Genomic DNA, 17309 nt, shown 5'->3' on the forward strand with positions numbered 1-17309 from the left:
AAAACTAGCCTCTGACTGGATTTTGATTTCCAGTGATAAGTACACCTCAGAATTACCAAGTGAGGGCAAAGAGTTAGCTCAGAGATTAAAGGCACTTGCTTGCAAAGTCTGATGACCCAGGGTTCAACTCCCCTATACCTACATAAAGCCAGATGCATAAAGTGGTGACTTCATCTGGAGTTCATTTGCAGTGCAAGAGGCCCTGGTGCACTCATATGCCCCCCTCCTTCTCCCCGCTCCCCCATCTCTGCTTAGAAATAAATAATTTTTTTTTTAGATCACTATGTGTTTTTCTGCTGGTTTTCAGTGCCAGGGATTGAAACTTGCATCTCATTTATGCTCAGCAAAGTGCTCTATTAAGCTATATATCCCCAGCCATATTTTTACTGTTTATTTTAAGGAAGAGTCTCACTAAGTTGCTTAGCTTTGTTGTCAGTTCATTCTGTAGCCCAGGCAAGCTTTTAACTTGTGATCCATCTACCTCAGCTTTCCCAGTAACTGGGATTACAGGTCTGCACCACCAGCCACACTCCACATCCTTTTTTATTTACATGTGGAATTAAGGGATGCAAAGATATGGCTCGGGCCGGGTGTGGTGGCACATGCCTTTGATCCCAGTACTCAGAAGGAGAGGTAGGAGGATCAACATGAATTCGAGGCCACCCTGAGACTACATAGTAAATTCCAGATCAGCCTGGGCCATAGTGAGACCTTACCTCAAAACAAACAAACAAACAAACAAACAACAACAACAACAGCAACAAAAAAAATGTAAAACAGTAGTGCCATCATATTTGGCACGTGTGGCATGCAGCATATAACTCTATTCCTTTGGTTATAGTTTTGCTTTCTTTCCCAGCATTTTTGCTTGTTTGGTTTGGTCTGAGTTTTTTTTTTAATATTTCTCTTTCACATGTGTGTGTGTTGTATACGTGTGTGCATGTTTGCATGTGAATGTATGTGGCACATGTGGAGATCAGAGGACAGCGCCAGGTGTCCGTTCTTGCTTTCTACCTGCTTATTGACATTCTTCGTTGCAGTCACTAGGTTAGCTGACCCATGAGCTTCCAGGGGATTCTTCTATCTCCACCTTCCATCTCATTGGAGGCACATGAGGTTACAGGCGCTCACTCATGCTCCTGTGTCCAGCTTGATGTTGGTTCTGGGGATCTGAAGTAAGGTCCTCATGCTTGTGTGACAAGCCCTTTTATCCACTGAGCCATTCCCCAGCCTCATTTTTGTTTTATTGAGACAGCACCTCCCGATCCTCCAGCCTTGGCCTCCTGAGTGCTGGGTTACAGGTATGGGCTACTATACCCAGCACTCCCATCATTTTGTTTGTTCTAAATCCAGGGCTGGTTTTACAAGCGTGCTGGTAATAGCATAATTTGCATCTGAAAATGCTGTTGTTTTGTTTATTTTTATTTATTTATTTCGGATTGACACAGAGAGCAAGGCAGGGGGAGAGAGAGAGAGAGAGATTGGGCACACCAAGGCCTCCAGCCACTGCAAACGAACTCCAGACGCGTGTGTTCCCCCCCCCACCGCCCCCGTGCATCTGACTAACATGTGTCCTGGGGAATCTAGCCTTGAACTGGGGCCCTTAGGCTTCACAGGCAAGTGCTCAGCCATTAGGCCATCTCTCCAGCCCAATGCTGTTGTTTTTATATTTAAAATAAAACCAACCAGGGATGGAGAATGGCTCAGAAACTAAAGGCACTTGCTTGCAAAGCATGTCAGCCCAGGTTCAATGCCTCAGCACCCATGTAAAAGCCAGATGCAAAGTGTAATATTCATGGCACATGCACGAACCCCACAACATGCACATAAGTAAATACATACACTTTATTTAAAAAAATTGTTATTTCTAAACTGTGCTTTACTTTGAATTTAAATATTTACTAAACTGGAAACAATCTTTTTGTTTGTTTGTTTGTTTGTTTTGTTTTTATGTGGTAGGGTCTCACTCTAGCTCAGGCTGACCTGGAATTCACTATGTAGTCTCAGGGTGGTCTTGAACTCAGGACAATCCTTCTCCCTCTGCCTTCCTAGAGCTGGGATTAAAGGTGTACACCACCACACCCGGCCAAAAAAAAAAAATTAAGTGCAACATATAGAACCCAGGACCTTACACATGCTACCCAGTGAGTGTGGTAAGGAATATTCAGTAGATACTGGATGTGGTGCCCAGAGGATAAGATGTGAATACTTTCCAGTAGGTACAGAAGATGATCCCTATGGTAAGGAAAGAGAATTATGGAATTTAGTATTTTTTGTTTATTTTTTATTTATTTGAGAGAGAAAGAGGCAGATAGGTAGAGAGAGAATGGGCATGCTAGGGCCCAGCCACTGCTAACAAATTCCAGATGCATGCGCTACTTTGTGCATCTGGCTTACTTGAATTCTGGGGAATCGAGCCTCGAACTAAGGTCCTTAGGCTTCACAGGCAAGTGCTTAATCACTAAGCCATCTCTCCAGCCCCTGGAATTTTTATATATGTTGATTCCTTACATCATTCATTTTAGCATATTTCATGAATGATTTGTGCCATACTGAATGTTGCTACAATAGTACACAAATATAAGCTAAGAATAAACACATTTATGGAGGTTCAACATGTATACTGCTGAAGTGAGAGAACATTGTATGAAACCACTACTTTTTCTATGCTGAGAATATAATTAATTCATTTCTAGGTCTGCTTTGTTCCGTGCAGAAGATGGAACCCAGAGTCAGTGCACATGAATGAGGAAGGCACCCGATCATTGAGCTATGTTCCCATTCCTATAGGCATCTTAATTATCATTAGCCCTAAAGAAACAGTTTTGTAATCTTGATAGGGTAATGTTTTCTAAGTATCCATAAATAGTGAATTTAGAAACTTTCCCTGCTGTGGGTCTCAATTAGTAAATTACAGAGGGTAAATAGAAGTATAATATCTTTGTCTCATGAAGTTATCTAGCTGCTATTGTAGATGAGGAAGAATTAATTCTGTTCTCCCCCTATCTGAGAATAACATTAGAAGGTAAGGAATTGCCTGTTTTTTGAGGGGTAAGTCAGTAAGCAGAGTGAACTGGTGAGGGGCCAGGGAACAACCAGATGCAATGTAATGAATTATGTTCTGTCACACTAGGATTCCTAACAACACAGCTGTCACTCTAGACATCTTTCCAATTTTGCCTAGAGAATGGAAAGAAATAAAACCTTGGCTGATATTTCAGGCAAGGTAAAAGTCCCAGAATGTAAATGGAAGGAAAGACTTTATAGTAGAGACAGTTGATGAGTTGGGTGGTGGACATGTGTTGAAATTCACAGGATGATCGTGCTGGTTTGATTCAGTGTCCCCCATAAACTTAGGTGTTCTGAATGCGAGGTTCCCAGCAGATGGAGCTTTGGGAATTAACTCCTCCTGCAGGGAGTGTATTGTTAGGAGAGAGCTTATGGGTATTATAGCCAGTGTCCCTTTGCCAGTGCTTGGCACACTCTCCTGTTGCTGTTGTCTACCTGATGTTGGCCAGGAGGCGATGTCCACCCTCTGCTCATGTCACCATTTTCCCCTGCCATCATAGAGCTTCCCCTTGAATTTGTAAGCCAAAAGAAACCATTTTTTTCCTCGCAAGCTGCTCTTGGTAGGGTGATTTCTGCCAGCAATGCGAATCTGACTGCAACAATGATAAAAGGAGAAATGAAAGAGAGAATGTTCTAGATAGAGGGCACAAGATGGGCCCAGAAAGAGTTGGAAAGTCAGTTCACTGGAGGGAAACAGATCATGTGACATACAGGGACCTGGATGGGGAGCAGGGAAGAGAGCACCCAGAGAAAACAGGAAGGGCAGGAGGAAGGGATGAGAGCAAGTGCCCCAGAAGAGGAAGTCAAAGAGGCAGGAAGGGGCCTGAAGTGAGAAAGTCTGAGATGAGATCCTAGCTCAATCTCTTAGCAGCCCATGACCTTGACCAAGTAACTGTTAAAAGTGGCTCAAGACAGTCAGATTCTTTAACAGGATGTAGTTAAAATTCAGTTTAGGGGGCACAGTTTATCTTAGCTAAATCATTTGTCTATTGTTGCTTGTTTGTATAAAATTTGCTCCTTTGTTACTACTGTTTTGTGTTATGGCTCTAATTAATAAAATAATTAATGAATAACAAGTGGTTGGTTGAAGTGTAAAAAGGTTGATAAAAACAGTACTGCTAACTACAAATCTGACACATACTGAAGTGAACAGGACACCAGGATCTGCTGGGACAAAACCACCTGTGGATGTGATGACTTCACCAAGCAGGCAAAGTGTGAATGGGAAATGTCGCTGTGAATATCTGAAAATTAGATTATTTTTTATGAGCCAGAGAGAGAGAATTGGCGTACCAGGGCCTCCAGCCATTGCAATCGAACTCTAGCCAAGTGCGCCACCTTGTGTGCATGTGTGACCTTGTGCACTATCTATGAACCTGGCTTAAGGTGGGATTTAGAGAGTCCATGGGTCCTTAGACTTCACAGACAAGTGTATTAAGCACTAAGCCATCTCTCCAGCCCCTGAGAATTGGATATTTTTGTGTATAGATGTGTGTCATATGTTTGTTCCTATGTACATGAACGCACACTGTGGGGGTGCATGTGCACCTGTGTGTGCATATATGTGAAGGCTGGAAGTTACATCAGATGTCTTCCTCAACACTTACATTTTTACTTGGACTTTCATCCCAGACTCAGGAGGCAGAGGTAGGAGGATCACTGTGAGTTCAAGCCCAGCCTGAGACTACATAGTGAATTACAGGCCAGCCTGGACTACAGTGAGACCCTACCTCAAAAACGAACAAAAAGTAACTGACTGCTGCCCCCATAATGCATGACCCACAGTCCCCATGGGGCTGGCCTGCACCCCCAGTGAGGAAGGCCTCTTCAGAAAAGGGGAAGGGAGGAGGGAAAGTATGGTACCAACATGTGATGTTTACATACAAAATATGTCCATATCTAATAATGAAAAATTTTTTAAAAGCCTTTTTTTTTTGTTGTTTGGTTTTTCAAGCTAGGATCTCTCTCTAGCCCAGGCTGACCTGGCACTCACTCTGTAGTTCCAGGCTGACCTCAAACTCACAGTGATCCATCTACCTCTCCCTCCCAAGTGCTGGGATTAAAGGCATGCACCACCACACCCAACTCAAAAAGACTTATTTTTAAAAAACTCTTTATTGATAACTTCTATAAGTATAGACAATAAACCATAATAATTCCCTCATACTGCCCCCAAATGTACTTTGTTTTTCAATGCAGAGTCTCGCCCTAACCCAAGCTGGCCTAGAATTTACTATATAGTCTCAGGCTGGCCTCGAACTCATGAAGATCCTCCTACTTCTGCCTCCCACATGTTGGGATTAAAGGCATACACTACCACATCTGACTATTTTTTGATATAGGGTCTTGTACTAAACCTGGAGCTCATTTGCATAGAATAGCTAGCCAGCAAGCCCCAGGAATCCTCCTGTCTCTGCTTCCACAGTTTTGGGACTATGGATGTGCACCACCATACCTCGTTTTTATATCAGAGTTGAAGGTTTGAACTAAGGCTTTCATGCTTGCATGTAAGCAGTTTACCAACAGAGCCACCTCCCAGCCCCTGAAAACAGGAGTCTACTAAGCAAGAGATTTACTCTGTCTTGTCTACAATGTATACACCATTAGAAAATGTCATCCAATAACTTCATGACACAGAAATTTCGAATCATTTGCAAAACAGAATTACCTCTATGGTCAACCAGTGTTTGTTTACCAGTGTTCTTTTTCAGCCAAATGCAAATGATCTGGGGATGGAGCTCACTGCTAGAGTGCTTGTTCACAAATAGATAGGGCCAGGGATAGTAAAACAGTTGCCTAGTATGTACAGACCTGAATTCTACTCCAAGCAGCAAACAAACAAAAATCATATAGCTATTGAGGGCCTACTAGAAGGAGGGCAGTGTCTACTGGACATATAGCTAGGTAGAATACCTTACTTAGTGGCTGGCACATGCGAAGTGCTTAGAGAATGCCCTCTGTAATGATTCCTAACATAACAGCTCAGCCAGATCCCTTAATGAAGCATAAACAAAATCAAATGCCTTCAGCACACACCCAGCACTGTCCACAGGATGTGGTTATGAATCGCTTCATCTTCTCAGCAGGCCTATCTGTAGAACAGACACAAGGTCTTGGCATGGTAAAAGGCATACAGACTTCAGAGCCAGGCATCCTGAGCTGGAACCCTAGCTCTACCCTTTGGCAGGCAGGGGGTTCTGTGCAAGTTACTTAGTGTCCCCTGGTGGTGTTTCTTCACACGAGCAGTAGACATATATTAGTCTCTCCTCAAATGGGTTTTAGGAGAATGGCATAAGCTTTGGTTGCAATGTATCTGGCACAGAGATTATTGTGTAATTTTGTTGTGCAGCTGTAACTGTTCCTTGGTACCCATGGGGGTTGGCTGCAGCCCTCCCGGCCAGGGTGCCCAAGTCTGTGGATGCTCAAGCCCATTATATAAAATGGCATAATATTTCATACAAGCTATGAATGTCCTTTTGTGTGCATATTTATCTTTTTGTTTTGTTTTTGAGCAGGACCTCACTATGTGGTCCAGGCTGACCTGGAACCTTGAATCCTTCTATCTCAGCATCCTGAGGAATTGGATGACAGGAGTGTGCCACCATGCCTGCCCTCACATATTTAATGAGATTAAGAGATCTAAAGCCAGGAGAAGTGTTTATGAAACAGTGAGTTAAAATGCTGTAAACACTAACCATTAAGTCCACAATAATAACGATTTTACCAAAATTCTACCTAGCTGGACAAAACATACAAACACAAAAAATGTTTGGCCTTGGGGAGATGGTTCAGGCAGTAAAGTTTTTTTCACATATGTGTGAGGACCTGAGCTCTGATCCCCAGAATCCATGTAAATGCTGGATATGGTGGTGCATGCTTGTAATCCCAGTGCCGGAGAGGTGGAGCCAGGGAGCTCCACAGCTCAGTGGTTTCTTAGACTCGCCAGATCAGTGAGAGCTCTGGGTTCAAGGAAAGACTCTGTCTCAATAAGAAAGGTGGAGAGTGGTAAAGAGAGACACTCAGCCCTGACCTCAGACCTCCACACACTTCTCCTGCATGTGTGCACACCACATACACACAGACCAAAAACAAAAGCAAAACCTTCTTATAGACTTACACAATATGATTTAGAAATTGTCCTAACATACATAAAACTCTGCAACTCAAAATTTCAGAATATACATTGCTTATAAGGACATTGGTAAAATTTGCCCCAAACAATTATATCTAGGGTCAGAAAGACTATTTTAAGAAACATTAAAGAATGAAATCATCCAGAATATATTCTCTGACTACATCAAATTAAGTTATGTTAATAAGAAAGGAGAGCTGTCCTCTTTCATGGTTTAGGAGTTAGTAATAGATTTAAGATAATGTTTTCTAGTAGAAATTACAAAATATTTTGAACTTAGTGACAATAAAATATTTCATGTTAAACCATGACCTCCAGCAAAACCATGCTGAGAGAGAAATTTATAGCTCTATATGCCTATATTAGGAAAGAAAAAAGTAGACTGGAGAGATGGCCTAGCAGTTAAGGTGCTTGCCTGCGAAGCCTAAGGACCCCGGTTCTATTCCCCAGTGCCCACATAAGTCAGATGCACAAGGTGGTGCATGTGTCTCGAGTTCGTTTGCAGTGGCTAGAGGCCCTGACGTGCCCATTATCTCTCTCTCTTTCTATCTGCCTCTTCATCTCTCTGTCTCTTTCTCAAATAAATAAATAAATAAATATTAAAAAGAAAGAAGAGAAAAAAGCTGAAAGGCTCAATGCTATAAACCTTTACATCAAGGCTTTTTTTGGTGTGTGTGTGCACGCGTATGTGTAAATGCACACACGGCATACACAAGTGCAAAGGCCAGATGAGGACATCAGATGTTCTTCTCCATCACTCTTCCACCTTATTTCCTTGAGACATGGTCCCTCACTGACCTGGAGTTTATTGACTAGACTGGCTGACAGTGAGTCTCAGCGATCCTTCTGTCTCTGTCCCCTCAGCACTGGAGTTACAGGTATCTATGGCCACACATGATGGCTGCTTGGGATTGAATTTAATTAAATTCTTATACTTATACAACAATCATTGTTACCCACTGAGCCATCTCCCCAGACCACAGCAAGAACTTCTAAAAGAAATATCCCAAGGCTTGGGTCCCATTCCCCAGGCACCCATTCAAAGCTGGACAGGCATTCATTTTCAGCAGCAAGAAACCCAGGCACAATAGTAGATGTAGGATTCAAGGTTCATTTGTTCGACCTTCCTTCCTTCCTTCCTTCCTTTCTCCTCTTTCTCTCTTTCTTTTTTTTTTTTTTTTTTCAAGGTAGGGTCTTGCTCTAGCCCAGGCTGACCTGTAATTCACTATGTAGTCTCAAGGTGGCCTCAAATTTATGGTGATCTTCCTAGCTCTGCCTGCAAAGTGCTGAGATTAAAGGTGTGAGCAACCATACCTGGTTTATACTTATAATTTTTCCATGAAGAAAACTAATGTTTTCACCAGCAACTGACATTTAACATACCTTCCCTATAACACTAGTCTGATACAAACTTTTAAAAAACTATAAGACAAAAATATTTCCTAATTCATTTTATCATTAAAAAAATATTTTCTTTATTTGAGAGAGAGAGAGAAAGAGGATGGATGTGCCAGGGCCTCTAGTCATTATAAACAAACTTGTGCATCTGGCTTATGTAGGTTCTGGAGAATCGAACCTGGATCCTTTGGCTTCTCGGGCAGGCACCTTAACTGCTAAACCATCTCTCCATCCCCTAATTCATTTTAAAATATAGCATAAGCCAGGTGCATTGGCGCACACCATTAAAAAATATATATGGCATAAGCTTATTACTAAAATCTGTTAAGATCATTATGAGAAAGGGAAATTATAAGAAGGCTTATCTTATGAACATATCGTAAAAAATATAAATATGCCAAATTATTTTATTTTATTCTTTTTTTTTTTTTTGAAGTAGAGTCTTGCCTTAACCCAGGCTGACCTGTAATTAGTCTCAGGCTGACCCTGAACTCACAGTGATTCTCCTACCTCAGCCTCCCAAGAACTAGGATTAAAGGCATTTGTCATCACACTTGGCTAGTAAATATGTCAGTTTAAAGCTAGAAACATAATGTACAAATATAAGCTAAACAAGTATTTATGTTATGCCTAAATGGGGATTTCAGGAATGCAAGATTGGTTTAATATTCCAAAAGTTAAGCAATATAAATCACTATGCTAAAAGAATAAGGCAGAAAAGAAATCATTGTAGTATTTTGAAAGACAGAGAACATTTGATAAAATTTAACAAACAAAAGTTCATGATTAGCCAGGCATGGCGGTGCACAACTTTAATCCCAGCACTTAAGAGGCAGAGGAAGGTGGATCGATCGTTGTGAGTTTGAGGCCACCCTGAGACTACATAGTGAGTTCCAGATCAGCCTGGACTAGTGTGAGACCCTACCTCAAAAAAACAAAAAGCAAAACAAAAAGTTCATTATTAAATACACAGGGATTTTCTTAAGATGACAAAGAAATAATGCTAACAAGCCCCTTTGGCAAACATGGTACCTGTGTAATGCTGGAATGTTTCCCCCGGAGATCAGAATGAGACAAGGTTAATTGCTTTCACTTTCATTATGTTTTGCTAGAAGCCTTAGCCAGTGCAATGAGGCAAGAAAGAAAGAAACATATATAACGACTGAAGAGGAGCAAAAGCAATTTGCAGAAAACTGACTTTTCCTTGCAAAGTTGAATGTATGCATGCTTTATGATCTGCACTTTCATGTCTATGCAGAGTAGAGAAATTCTTGCAGAAATGCATGACATGCAAAATAACATTTATAGTAGCATTATTCATAATCCTGGAAAGTCACCAGGCATAGTGGTTCACGCCTTTAATCTCAGCACTTGGGAGGCACAGGAAGGAGGATTGCTATGAGTTCAAGGCCAGCCTGAGACTACATAGTAAATTCCAGGTTAGCCTGGGCCAGGGTGAAACCTTACCTTGAAACTTGACCCTCAAAAAAGTCATAATACCTGGAAACTGGGGGGAAAACATTCCAAACACCAATCAAGAACAGATAGTAGGATGTGGTCTTGTGCACACGTGCACTGCTATATATTAATGGAAGTGAATGAGTTATACAGTTGCATATAAACATGGGCACACTTTAGAAATAAAGTAGCAAGCAAGCCAAGTCAATTTCAGGAGAACATTCCCAACTCAAAAGGCTAGAAAGAGCTGGGGAGGTGGCTCAGTGGGTAGAGCACTTGCCCTGCAAGCATGAGGGCCTGAGTTTGGATTCCAAGCATCCTGAAAATATTGGGCCTGGTGGCTTGGGTTTATAATACCAGAGCTAGGGAAGCAAACAGGCAGATCCTTAGGGCTCTCTGGCTAGCTAGTCTGGCCAAGTCAGTGAGCATAAGCAGGTGGGCATGACACATGTCTGTAACTCCAGTCCTGTGGGGAGCAGACAGCAGATGACCTCTGGGGCTCACAGAAACACCAGGTTTCAGAATGAGTGAGAGACTGTCTCAAGGAAACCAGCAGATGAGACACAGAGGGGGACACTCAGTGGTCTCCTGTGGCCTCCGTACATGGGCACAGAGCACTGCCTCTGCACATATATGTGCATACAGCACACACACACCATACCACATATGATACATACATGCATGTGCAAACAAATTGGAAAAAATAGTAGAGAGTGACTGAGGATGACACCTGATATCAACCTCTTGCCTCCACATACACATGCACACACATGCATATGCATGCACATGTGCATAGTCACCCACATACACACATAAAAGGTTGGAAAGAGCTAAATAATATATTATTTAGGGATGACCACCTGTATATGAAACTAGAAAGAAGGTACAGGGGCTGGAGAGATGGCTCAGCTGTTAAGAGAATTTCCTGTGCAGGCATGAGGGTCTGAGGAGGCCTGAGACATCACTCAAGTTCTATCCCCAGGACCCATGCAAACAGTTGAACAGGCTGGGCTTGGTGGTGCACGCCTTTAATCCCAGCACTCAGGAGGCAGAGGTAGGAGGACCACTGTGAGTTCAAGGCCACCCTGAGACTACATTGTGAATTGCAGATCAGCCTGGGGTAGAGTGAGACTTTACCTTGAAAAAAATTTTTTAAATAAAATAAAATAACAGTTGAGCATTGCCACATGTCTCTGTAAGCCCAGTCCTGTAGGGCAGCAGAGACATGAAAATCAGCAAAGCTTATGGGGGTGGAGGGAGAGGCAAGATGGGTGTGGTAGCACACATCTTTAATCCCAGCACTAGGGAGGCAGAGGTAGGAGGATCGCTGTGAGTTCAAGGCCACCCTGGGACTACATTGTGAATTCCAGGTCAGCCTGGGATAGAGCAAGACCCTACCTCAAACAAACAAACAAACAAACAAACAAACAAACAAACAAACAAAGATCAAGGGAACAGGACATCCAACTCTGCTTAGGCCACCACTGTGATCACACCGTACCACAGGCAAGTGCATGGGGAGCTGCACAGGCACAGGCACCTGCATACCACAAACCACACACACACACACACACACACACACACACACACACACACACACGCAGCAAAAACATGCAGTAAAACTACCATTCCATTGTCAAGTTAGAGGAATACTGGCTAAATCAAGATCTGTGTTATTTGTTTTTTGAGCCAGGGTCCCATGTAGCCCAGGCTAGCTTGGAACTTGCTATGTAGCTGAGGCTGGCCTTAAACTCCTGATCATCCTGTCTGTACTTCCCAAGTGCTAGGATCACAGGCATGTGCCACACTGCACCTGTTAAGATCTGGTTTTTTGTTTTGTTTGTTTGTTTGGTTGGTTTTTGTTTTATTGAGGTAGGGTCTCACTCTTGCCCAGGCTGACCTGGAATTCAATATGCAATCTCAGGGTAGCCTTGAACTCATAGAGATCCTCCTACCTCTGCCTCCCGAGTGCTCCACCATGCCTGGCAAGATCTGTTTTGAAAGGGGAATAAAAACACAGAAATGTGTTGGGCATGGTGGCACACACCTTTAATCCCAGCACTTGGGAGGCAGAAGAAGGAGGATTGTGGTGAGTTTGAAGCCACCCTGAGACTACATAGTGAATTCCAGGTCAGCCTGGGCTAGAGAGAAACCCTATGTCAACAAAAAGGGGGGAGGCTGAAGGAATGGCTTAGTGATTAATGTGCTTGCCTAGAAAGCCAAAGGATCCAGGTTTGATTCCCCAGGACCCATGTAAGCCAGATGCACAAGGTGGTGTGTATATCTGGAGTTGGTTTGGTTTGCAGCAGCTGGAGGCCTTGGTGCACCCATTCTGTGTGTGTGTGTGTGTGTCCTACTCTCTCTCTCTAATAAATAAAAATTTTAAAATAATTTAGAAAAACAAAAAAGTATGTGATTATAACAGGCTGGGTGTGCTGGTACATACCTGTAATCCCAGCACTGGGGAAACTGAGGCAGAGGACTTGAGTTTGAGGCCAGCCTGGGCTACATGGTAAGACCCTGTCTCAAACCCCTGTCTCCTCAAAGAGAGAACACAGCCCTTTCATCTCATCTACCTTCTCTTGCATAGAGGACCCCTCACTCTCTCCTTCTCCATCACTCCTTCCTGCTTCTGTTCCTACTCAGGTCCACCTTAAAGTCTGTGCCTCCACTTTATGGTCATTTTCTTGTCAAGCCCTGCCTTCTCTTCTCTCTCTCAGACTCTCTCTCTCTCTCTCTCTGGTTTTTATCCATCAAAACTTCAACCCGGCTGTTCTCAGCCATCTCCAGGTGCTTAACATAAGCAGTGAAATATTACAGGAGAAAAGTACACAGGTTTTTTGTTTGTTTGTTTTTGGTTTTTCCTGGTAGGATCTCACTCTAGCCCAGGCTGATCTGGAATTCACTATGTAGTCTCAGGGTGGTCTTGAACTCACAGTGATCCTCCTACCTCTGCCTCCCGAGTGCTGGGATTAAAGGTGTGCGCCACCACGCCCGGCAAGTACACAGTCTTAACAGGCTCTATGTTCTGTTTTTGTTTGTTTGTTCTTGAGGCAGGATCTCGCTCTGGCCTTGGATGGCCTAGAACTCATAGCAATACTCCTACCACAGCATCCCAAGTGCTGGGACTAAAGGTTTGTGCTACCACCCCCACCTGAGGCTCTCTATTCTTTTTTTTTTTTCCTTTCTGAGGTAGGGTCCCACTCTATCCCAGGCTGACCTGGAATTCACTATGTAGTCACCGGGTGGCCTCAAACTCATAGTGATCCTCCTACCTCTCCCTCCCAAGTGCTAGGATTCAAGGCTGTGAAATTCTTTTTAATACCAGGTTAGTATGTTATTCTGAGTGAAGTGTTCTAGTGCTGTGTTGAGAAGTAAAAGAACCATAAGGAACACACAAAATCAAACCAAAACAAAACAACTGGTGGGGGGAGGCAAGAGACAAGTGGGGTGTCTGTGTTGTGGTTGTCTGGCCCTGTTCACTGTGGTTGAGGCGTGACCTTCCCAAGCAGTCCAGCGAGAAGAGCAGACCTTACTACGGCAGTTCATCTTATTCTAGACATGCTTCTGATTAACGTCCAAATCAGATACTTGCAGGAAGCCTGCTTGTTCTAAGAAGAAACAGTCTGATAGATGACCAAGGACAAGTTCATCTCTCAGCACAAAATTGGCTCCAGATTTCTTCTCGGGGGCTGGAGAGATTGCTCAGTTGTTAGGCACTTTCCCATAAAGCCTAATGACCAGAGTTCAATTCCCTGGTACCTATATAAAGCCAGATGCACAAAGTGGCACATGCATCTGGAGTTTGTTTGCAGCGGCCAGGAATCCTGGCATGCCCAGTGTCTCTCCTCTCTTTGTCCACCTCTCTTCTCTCTGTCTCTCTCTACTTGCAAATAATTAAATTAATTAAAAAAATTTCTTCTTGGCTTTCAGTTTCAGAGAGAAAGAGGGAGGGAGTGACAGAGAGAGAGAGAGAGAGAGAGAGAGAGAGAGAGAGAGAGAGAGAGAAGAAGAAGGAGGAGGAGGAGGAGGAAAAAGAAAGACAGACAGTATCTAGCTCATATTCTCAAATCCATGTAGTAAGTCTGGGGGAAAAAAGACACAAATCTTCTGAAGCGTCCCATCAAGAGACTTATTTCTCCACATGCTGAATCTGGGACTGACTGTATAATTTGGCTAGGCCCATGGGACAGTAGCCACACATTGCTGGTAGATAATCGAAAAAGGTGGTACTGGGGGTTTTCCTCTCTTGCTGCTCATGTAGTGGTGTGTGTGTACATACACACATGTGCACATGTGTGCTCATGCATGTAGAGTTCAGAGATTGACATGGAGGGTCTTCCTCAGTCACTCTACCTTATTTTTAGGACACCCACTGAGCCTAGATTCACCTAGACTAGCTAGCCAGCCAGCCCTGGGGTTCCTCCTGAGTCCACCTTGCCAGCACCAGGATTACAGATGCTTGCCGCATACCCTGCTCTTGCATGGGCACTGCGAGCTGAACTCAGGTCCTCATGCTTGCAGACAAGCACTTGACTGACTAAACCATCTCTCCAGGCCTCTCTTGCTGCTTTTGGAACTCACTTGTCTATGAAGAAGACTGAAAAGGAGAAGAAGATATATGGTTCTGGTCAATTTCAATGCCCCTGCCACTCACAACAGTCCCTGAATGAGACCACTGAAGGGACACCAGCTCCCAGCTGCCCTGTGGTCCGACAAGTGCACATGGGCAAGAACAGCCCTGCCCACGGCTGTCTGGGCTGACCTGCAGCATACGGAGCTACAGCGGGCTTCTGTGTAAGCTGCTAACGAAACTCCGGAGTGGTGTGCGCCAGCACACTATGCCCTTGAGTGTCTTCATGCTGCGAATCCACTTCTCTGCTTAACATGCTTTGGTAGTTGCTCATCAAACCTAAGTCCTTGGGCAAGCCCTGCAGCATCCCTCACATCCAGAAAGCCTATCTCCACACCCAGTGCAGCCCTTTGTCCCTGTGGTCACCTCTGGCTTGAGAGCATTCCCTGACCCTTTCCCTGCTTGGCTCCTACTCTTCTCTAAGACACCGACCTAAATAATACGTCATCACAGAGGCCTCCCTTGACCATGCCTCCACCTGCACACCCCTCCCACAGCTGAAATGTCTTCCACGATATATTCTTCTGGTAGCCTATTATTTTCTTGAACACATATGCCAATTTGAAACAATAGATTGTTTTGTGTGGTGATTTGTTAAAAAAAAGTCCCTAGAACGGAGTGCCTCTGTTTCCTGCACAAACACAGCTCCCAGACCTGCACGGTACCTGTTGCGTGGTAACTGTAGGATTGCTGCTTTTTGAGGCAAGTTACCATGATGGTTAACTGTGTAGACTCTGGAGGAAAACTGCCAGGACCCAAAACCTCCTCCATCACTTACTAGCTGAGCAACCTTAAGCAAGTAAAAAGAACTACTTGCTCAGTTTCCCTATCTCTTCCCAAGTTGCCGACGGAGCTGTGCTCTATCCTTAGTCAACTGTTCCTTGCCGAACAGATACCTGTGCGCCTGCAGCCATCGTCCCCTTCCTCTGCCATGATGGAATGCACATCAGCCTCCCCGAGGCTGATTTCTCCACCAACTCCTCCGCACTCTGCAAACATGCGGCCTCAAATTGTGAGCCGCCTGGAGGGACCTGAAGGAGCCCCTGAACACTGGATGTTGGCTCCTGCTTTAAGCTCTCATGTCTTCTATGGAGCCAAACGTTTGGGGGTCACAGAGTGTTATCTCCTAGCACTTAATTGCCTGGCTCAGCTGGCACCTGGAGCTAACAGACAACTTCCAAAAACAAGCCCCAAGACCATAGGAAATACCCCTTACACCACACATACCCAGGACAGCCTTAATGAAGGGGGGGAGCACTGGCCAGGGACAGCGCATTTCCAATCTCAAGCCCTTAGAGCTTGGTGTTTCCATTCCTGGACAGAAATCATGTAAAATTTGGGTTTCCAAAGCTACAATATTAACAGGAAAAAAAAAAAAAGGTCTTAGAAAGTGAAGTGAGAAGAACTTCTACGAAAAACAGTGGGAGAGAGAAAGGGAATGAATAAGAGAAGAGAGGTGGAGAGAAGATGAGAGGTACTCAGAGGAGGTAGACAGCAAGAGGAGGGGCAGAAGGCAGGCTGGGATGGAGGAGAGACGCAGCTGCTGCTTTTGCCCCCCAGCAGGCTAGTGCGACGTCACAGGGCAGGGCCCAGAGCTCCCCCTCCAGGTCCCTTCCAAGGTACCCTAGGAGGATGCCCTAGGAGGGTGCCCTGTACATGCTAATGAGGCAGTTGAGGGCAGCTTGTCAGATAATTGTTCAAAGTGTTCAGCAACTTACCAGTCCGGGAGTCAGTGGGCTGCAGAATGATGGGATATGGCTCCTGGGGGGCTCCTAGCACAGGGGCCTGCTCTCCAGGTACCCGGAGCTTACAAGCTGCAAGACGGAAGGTTTTCCATTCGGTCAGGCACCGGACCCAAAGGTAGAGAGAGCCAAACCAAAAGGCAGGGCAGAGGAGGGGAACCTGCTTGTGTTTTTGTATTTAAATTGTGTTTGAGCCCACGTAGCCCTGGGAGTCACATGCTGCCGCCAACATCACCGGCACATCACATGACACAGGCCCCATCATGTGATGAGACAAATCTACCCCCCACTTCAGCCCCACCCCCATCCCTGCCTACAGATAATGTGCTTCTGGAGAGCCCCCCAAATCAGTGGCAGAGGGAGGGATACAGATAGCGAACCCTGAGTCCACGCAACGCTGAGATCTTGATGAACTGTTAATCCTCCTTTCTCTCTCCTCCTAAGCTACTGCGACTTGGAGCAATGCCAGCCTCATTTGAATTCCAGCCTTTGTGAATAACTCAAGTGTCGCCAGCGTTGCCCCAGCAATTGCAGGGCGTTTGAGCTCGCACCACCTTGCCTCATTCTTGGAAGCCCAGCGCGCAGCTCCCCACTGTCCACAGCTTCCAAGCCTCCTCACAGAGCTGGGGGAGGGCGGGGCGGGGTGCTGCAGGAGTAGAGTCTGCTCCAGTGGAATTTTCTAGTGCTGGTCCTCTTTCCCTTTCCCTCACCTGTAGTCCCAGTCAGGTGGGGCTGCGGTCTGGCTCTCTGATTACACTGTTTTCTTGTCTGCTTGATGCTGGGACCGCTGTTGTCTGCAGACTTTCGTATTCTCTCCCCTGCCCCTTGTTTCCTCTTATTTTCCTCTTTAACCAGGACACAAACAGATTCGGTTTAA

The 17309-nt window shown here is 44.6% G+C and overlaps 1 protein-coding gene across 6 annotated transcripts in view; it reads right to left on the minus strand.

Moving 5' to 3' along the window:
- Positions 1-16613, minus strand: part of Tnrc6a (trinucleotide repeat containing adaptor 6A) — a 255169-nt gene extending 238556 nt beyond the window's left edge. For 3 of the 6 annotated variants that reach the window (XM_004670190.2, XM_045130536.1, XM_045130534.1), the window contains exon 1: positions 16409-16612. The gene's annotated coding sequence lies outside the window, so the exon portion shown is untranslated. Of the gene's footprint in view, positions 1-16408 lie in introns of all 6 variants that reach the window. The other 3 variants (XM_045130539.1, XM_045130538.1, XM_045130540.1) reach the window with 2 other exon arrangements.
- Between the last annotated feature and the right edge of the window lie 696 nt (positions 16614-17309).

This window comes from Jaculus jaculus, chromosome 12 (genome assembly GCF_020740685.1).
Source record: "Jaculus jaculus isolate mJacJac1 chromosome 12, mJacJac1.mat.Y.cur, whole genome shotgun sequence".
NCBI lineage: Eukaryota > Metazoa > Chordata > Mammalia > Rodentia > Dipodidae > Jaculus > Jaculus jaculus.